At 39.8% G+C, this 6626-nt stretch overlaps 1 pseudogene; it reads left to right on the forward strand.

The window, feature by feature from the left end:
- Positions 1–3490: 3490 nt before the first annotated feature.
- On the forward strand, positions 3491–4049 carry LOC109440040 (lipid transport auxiliary protein 1 pseudogene; annotated as a pseudogene).
- Positions 4050–6626: the final 2577 nt, after the last annotated feature.

Consider the following 6626-nt stretch of genomic DNA (forward strand, 5'->3'; position numbering starts at 1 on the left):
GTACAAATTGAACTAAAGCACATTTAGGAACTTTTACCAAACAGAGTAATTTTGAGAAATAAGTGATAGCAGTTATTTTTAAAACACCTAAAAACACAAACCATCTTCTAAATGTTTTAAAGTAGAACTTCAGTGCTGTCTACCAACCTTATAAATTCCCCAGATCATATTTCTTTCTCTCCTAATTCTTTTTGTCTTCTAATTCAAACTTTTAGAGAGAGCAGGCTGTACCCACTCTGATCCAGCAGGAATAGAAAACTCAACATGCTTTACATTTTATATCCCTCTCACCTCCTATTGGGACTTCTGTAATACCTCTGTATTCTCCGGGGCTTAGCAGAAATGCTTTGAAAACACTGCTTCATTTTGCTAAGTGAAAGAAACTAGACCCCCAAAAGGCTACAACTATATGATTCCTTTATATAGCAAGCTGGAAAAAGAAAACTATAGGGAGAGATAACAAATCATCAGCTAGTGGGATTAGGGGGAAAAGGGAGGAAATGGCTAAACAATTGCTACACAATGGAATTTTTAGGGTGATGGAACTGTTCTATATGCTACTGTTGTTGTGGAAAGTCTTCTCAGAAAAATAATATAAAAATAAGCAAGTAACGGAAAGACTAGAATGAATTTTGTGGTGCTGGATTAGAGTTGGAGATAGTAACATAAACTCGTGTTTATTTTAATAGATATACATATAGATAGATACATAAATAAATACAGATATGTGGGCATGGGTATTTATACAAACATGTTTCCTAGTTGTGTCTGCTGAGAAGGCCTAAGCAGTGACATCTTAGTAACAATGGATATATCTAGTGCCTAGATCTTGACTACTAAATACAATTCTCCAATAAAAGGGATCTGGTCTCATTGGAGAAATGGTTTATACTAGGGCTGGTCAGGGGAACCTCGAAGTAAGCCTAAAGCATTGTAAGCCTAAAGCTGGAAAGTAAGGAAATGCAGCTAGATAGATCGATAGAAAGAAAGGAAAAGGATGCAGAGATGGAATCATATCAAAAGGACAAAGGAGCCTACCTGAAGGAGTTCCCAGTCTCCAATACTAGAACAATTTGAACAAAATAAATAATGTTATTGGACTATAACCCCCCCCCCCAAATATGACTCTATACTGACATAAGTGAATAAATAAATAAATGGAGGAAAGGAAAGAGATCAATCATTCTTACAGAAGAATTCCAAATAATAGATGAAGAAGAAATGAGGGAAATAGGAAATCACCTTTAGAATATCACAGTAACCCTTGCTGTACACAAGATCCATTGATGAATGCTGTGCTTAGTGTGCAAAATTTTAAGGTGAAACAGAATCATTTGCATAGACTTAAATGATTAGGGGACGTTACAGAAACTTTCAATGGCCTGTGGAAGGGTTTTACCAAGAATTTTTCCAAGATTCAAGTATAAAATTTGTGTTTAATTTTAGTTAATTTAGCTTTATATCTATAGTTGCTTGATTGTGACTTGCACTATTTAGGCCACTGAATATTAGGATTTCTCGTACAATAGTGATACATCAAAAACAACATAAATGACTAATAATAGAATTTCATCATGTTATATTTGTATGTTGAAATATACAGCCATTAAAAAGCTTTTTTTGTGTGTGTGTGTGAAAACTAATAATACTGGAAGATGATCATGACAAAATGATAAGTATGTAAAAGCAAAATGCAAACTGTGTATGTGCTATGAATATACTTTTATTTTTAAAAATGTGTATATGAACAAACATGAAAAAAGACTGAAAACATATATGAAATCTGACAATTGAGTTCGTGAGCTCATCCTAGAAAAAGTGCTACATACCTCATTGCTGAAGATCACTATGTTCACCTTTGAAGTACTCCCCTTGGGAAGCTATGTGCTGACACCAACACCTAGTCCACCTTTCAAAGAAATTTTGGAACTCTTTTTCAGGAATGGCCATCAGAGCTGTCGTCGTATCACCCTTGATGTCCTGAATGTCATCATAATGTCTTCCTTTCAATATTTCCTTTATCTTCGGTAAAGAAAGAAGTCATTGGAGGCCAGATCAGGTGAGTAGGGAGGGTGTTGCAATACAGTTATGTGTTTACTGGCTAAAAACTCCCTCACAGACAGTGCCGTGCGAGCTGGTGCGTTGTCGTGATGCAAGAGTCATGAATTGTTGGTGAAAAGTTCAGGTCGTCTAACTTTTTCATGCAGCCTTTTCAGCACTTCCAAATAGGAAACTTGGTTCACTGTTTGTCCAGTTGGTACAAATTCAAAACGAATAATCCCTCTGATATCAAAAAAGGTTAGCAACAGGTTGCAACAAGTTCGCGAACTTAATTGTCATATCTTGTATATCAAAAGGTTAATAATGTTTATCTTGTGCAGTAGAATTGAAGGTGATTTTTCTTTTCTTTTTCATTCTTCCCTCCAATGAATATGTGTTTGTTTTATTACCAGGGGTGGGGAGTGGGAAATAGCAATAAAACAAAAGTAACTTCTATGGTTGACATTGTCCAAATCCTTCCTCATGTGGATCTGGGTTAGGTTGCCCTGGGTACCAACCCATCCTAGTACTGAGCATAGGTCACAAAGGACCAAAACAAAGGAGTGCCATTCTACCAGAGACAGTAGAGTACGAAATGTCACAGAGTTGAATGTATGTCAATCAATTTTTAGGGAGAATTAATAGCCCCAAATCAGAAAGACTGAAAGTAGACACCCAAACCCAAAAGGTAAAACAAAAACATGTTGCTTCAAATAAGTGCAAGGCCCAGGAATCAGAGCCAAATAGAAAGAAAAAAAAAGACAGTAAGAGCAAATTAGGGAAGAATTGATAGGGCTCTTGATGATTGCCATGCATTCCCAAAAAGGGCCTGGAGCTTTTTCATTTGTGGCAGTGGTTCTCAGGAGGTTGGGCTGGCGTAAATGCATAGTGTTATAGTAGCAAGGGCAGAGGAAATCCCCCCTCCTCCCTCGTTCATGCTGTTGTTTCTCAGTCTAATTGTGTAGGACACAGCTCCCTGGCCCATGCTGGTATTATGAGTCTTTCACTCCCCACTGGCTGAAGCAGTCAGTCACCAGTTGTCAGTCGGCCGCTCATGGCAGCACGCAGCATCTCACACCAACCTCTGGCTGCTCACTGCAGCCCAGCTCCAGGGATAGCCGTTGTTCACAATCTTAGCTGTAGAGGGCGCAGCTCACTGGCCCATGTGGGAATCAAACTGGCGACCTCAGCATTAGGAGCATGATGCTCCAAACACCTGAGCCACTGGGCCAGCCCAAACTATCCAACTTCAGGACCCCCCCCCCCCCCCAATCTGCCATGTTTTCTGGCCAGGTCCACCTTGGTCTTTCCCCATGAGGAAATGGCCTGGGAGCTTCAGAGAACCCAAGCGCCCCTGCCTCTGTGGGGCCCAAACTGACAAAGCAGGTTAGAGGGTAAACCCGAGTAGTTGTGTGCGGGATGGAGAGGCCATGGCGTTCAACCATAACAGATGGTGAATGCCATACTGGTGATGGCCTACTGGAGTCTGGTGTGTGCACTGCTATTTATTTTTGAGAAAAGGCAAATCATGTGCTTTGCAATGAAATCCCACAGGGGAATCATGTCCCTGTGGGACACAATGCCCTCAAGGACTTAAAAGAGGAGATTGATATTCAACTCTCCACGGTTCAGTACATCAAGTATGAACCTTGCGGATGATGACACAAGACTGCTACGGCTGGAAACCCAGGGAAATCAGAATTGCTACAACCATCTATACAGGGTGAAAGCGCTGGGTGCCATCCATGCCTCTGGTCTTTGGCCACAGGGAGGACCTGTACTGTCAGGAGTCCCTGGATGAGCTGGCCACAGTGATGAAAGCATGAAGTGGGAGCTCTTGGGGACAGCACCAGTCAGCATCCAAAGACATAACCCAGTCTCCTGAAGTCTCCCTCACAACCGTCCAGGTGATCTACCTCTCCTCAAGTCAAAAGAGTAACTGTGCCAAGCACCTCCCTGAATTGCAGAGCTTCAAGGACAACTATAACACACTGGAGAGTACTCTGTGATGGAGCTGAAGGACTCTTCTATTAATGGAGCCAGACGAACTGCAGCATCCCTGCTGGGCAGCCCTCAGTTCACCTGGCTCAGCAGGCCCAGCCTGGGTCAGCGGAAGCTCTTATGGTGTCCGGAGCTCTAAGAACCATGCCTAGAGGATCATTCTCCAACCTTTCTTAGGGCCAGTTTCAAAACATCGGTTAAGGCGTTATTTTCCTTTGGGAGTGCTTTTTTCTGGGTTATATTCAGATGTTTTTCTTAATATTTCTGTCAAAGCTTCCTTAAAAATCCTCACTTGGTTTTGATCATAGTCTATCTGCCCTTTTCTAGACTAGAAGTATTCCCAAGGGTGAAAGTGGGGTGATAGGGTTTGGTGTCTTCCATATTACCCCTTTGTATGTGATTGAATGGGAGCCATTTGGGTTTCAGACGTCTTAAGAGCTAATTGGTGGGAAAGGCAGACAGGAGCTGGCCAAAGTCTGGAGAGGCCTTGAGTGGCATGTGTTACAATTTACCCTGGTGCTGTACTTAAACCAGGATGTGTTAAAACATTAACACAACTTCCCTGACATACAAGGATCTGACCTTCCATTTTTATTCCACAATGTCGTGAATCAGTTGAAAAGGGAATATTTTGACACCTGACATAATTCCATCCCCCCTCCTCTATTGGGGATGCTATAGGACATTCTAAAAGAAAGCCTGGTTAGACCAATGCAGTTGTCTGACTTTATAAATTATTTAATAAAATGAACAATTAAAAAATACCAATTTCATTTTGCTGTTTAATGTACATTGGAAAACACCCACGTTTCTAGTCTTTTTCTTTCTGCCACATCCTCGTCTGTCAAAATTCTTGATGGTCTAGCTTAAGTTCAGCCTCCTTTCTAAAATCATCGTCAGTCCCCCAATTGGATGTGATTTCTCATCCTCTCTTTTAAAGTCTTGCAGATTTTATTTATACTATTTATAAAGAATACAAGTTTGTCAGCACAGTGAAATAATAAACTGGTCTTTCAGATTTGAAAACTTACAGAAGCCTGGGTTGACATATATTATGCTGCTTTATGTGACACATTGTATGTAACTTATAGTGAACTAGCTAAATGACAAAGTGTTACATGCACATATGTATTAAGAGAAAAATGATAAGGAAAGTTGTCACCCACTGCAAATATACTCCTCTTGGGAGCTATATTTCATTTTAGTAGTTAATACTTTCACATACCTGGTAGGTACTTTCCTGTTTGTTTTTGAGTCATAAATTATTCTTTAAACACTGGAATACTTCCCACTGTCAGAGTTTACACATTAAATTATAATCTAGAGCACTTCTTTTACCTAGCCTGGTGAGATTAAATATAGCCTCTAAGCCACTGACATTTTCCAGTAAATGATGTGACAGTACTGCTGTTGAGTTTCGGGCAGAAGAGGGGAATGGGATAAGCTATCATACTTTAATTTTAAAGAAATAGAGATAGCAGCAAATTATTGTCATGGCTGCTTTTTCTTACATTATACAGATTTTTCACATTAATGAAATGACTTCAATATTTCTGATTCCTACAAGTTTTTCTTCTGGGCTGTGATGGTCTTTTTTTATGAGACTGTAGCTATTTCTGATTATGTAGTTTTGCTTCTAATAATCTGCAAATCGACTTTAGTTTCTTATTGACTTATGATCAACTTTTGTACATAGAAATTAACTTTTGGTATCTTATATAACAAAGCTGTAAATCTTTTCTTATAACTTCTTACGTGAGTTGTCCATCGGGGAGCCCAGATATATGCCTTAAGCTCAAAAAAACAGAATCACTGTATTTACCTCATTCTGCCACTGCTGCTGTAAAAGTTCTCCTTTAACACCTGGGGTCATTCTAAGTTTCTCTCTCCCTCACCTCTTGTATCCAACCAATCACTAATTTTTCTCATGGAACACACAAATAATTATGAATTGGATACAAATTACTGGGATTTTAGGTAGTCAGTACCCCGTTTTTTTTGTCCAGTGCAGAACCAGTTGAGAAATAGGGTGTCAGAAAGTGGAGACTATAATACTGTCTTAATTGCTGCTAAACATTTGAAGTAATATGAAAGCTAAATGAACTGTCTAGAATGTCATGGTAAGCCCTGGCTCCTCTCAGACCTTCCATCGGTTTTAGGAAAGTTCTTCTGTGGGTCAATTTGGTATTGAAAAACTAACTTAAGCTTTCTGCCTCCCACTGGTCTGGTAAAGAAAGAAGAAAAGACATTCAAATCCTCAGTGATAGCAGATGATTGACATGGAATATGGACCGATGACTTTCAAACATAACAGAACCTGCTATCTTGGCGTGGGGAGGAGTGGTTGAGAAATGAGGCAGGAGGCCAGGAGTTTAAGTTAGGGTAGTCCATCTGCTGGAAACAAGAAAAATGGGAAATACATATACTCCTCCTCTGACAAAAAATAGGAAGAAAAGAGGGAGAGTTTGTAGTCGTGGAAATCAAAAGAAGACAGTTTTATAAGAAGAAAACAGTTAAGCACATTTCAAATGCCACCCTTGCATGTGATACTCTCTGTCTGGAATTCTTTAAGCTCAGAGTCTACT

The sequence above is a fragment of the Rhinolophus sinicus genome, chromosome 1, assembly GCF_057876585.1.
Source record: "Rhinolophus sinicus isolate RSI-liver-muscle chromosome 1, RSI-T2T, whole genome shotgun sequence".
NCBI lineage: Eukaryota > Metazoa > Chordata > Mammalia > Chiroptera > Rhinolophidae > Rhinolophus > Rhinolophus sinicus.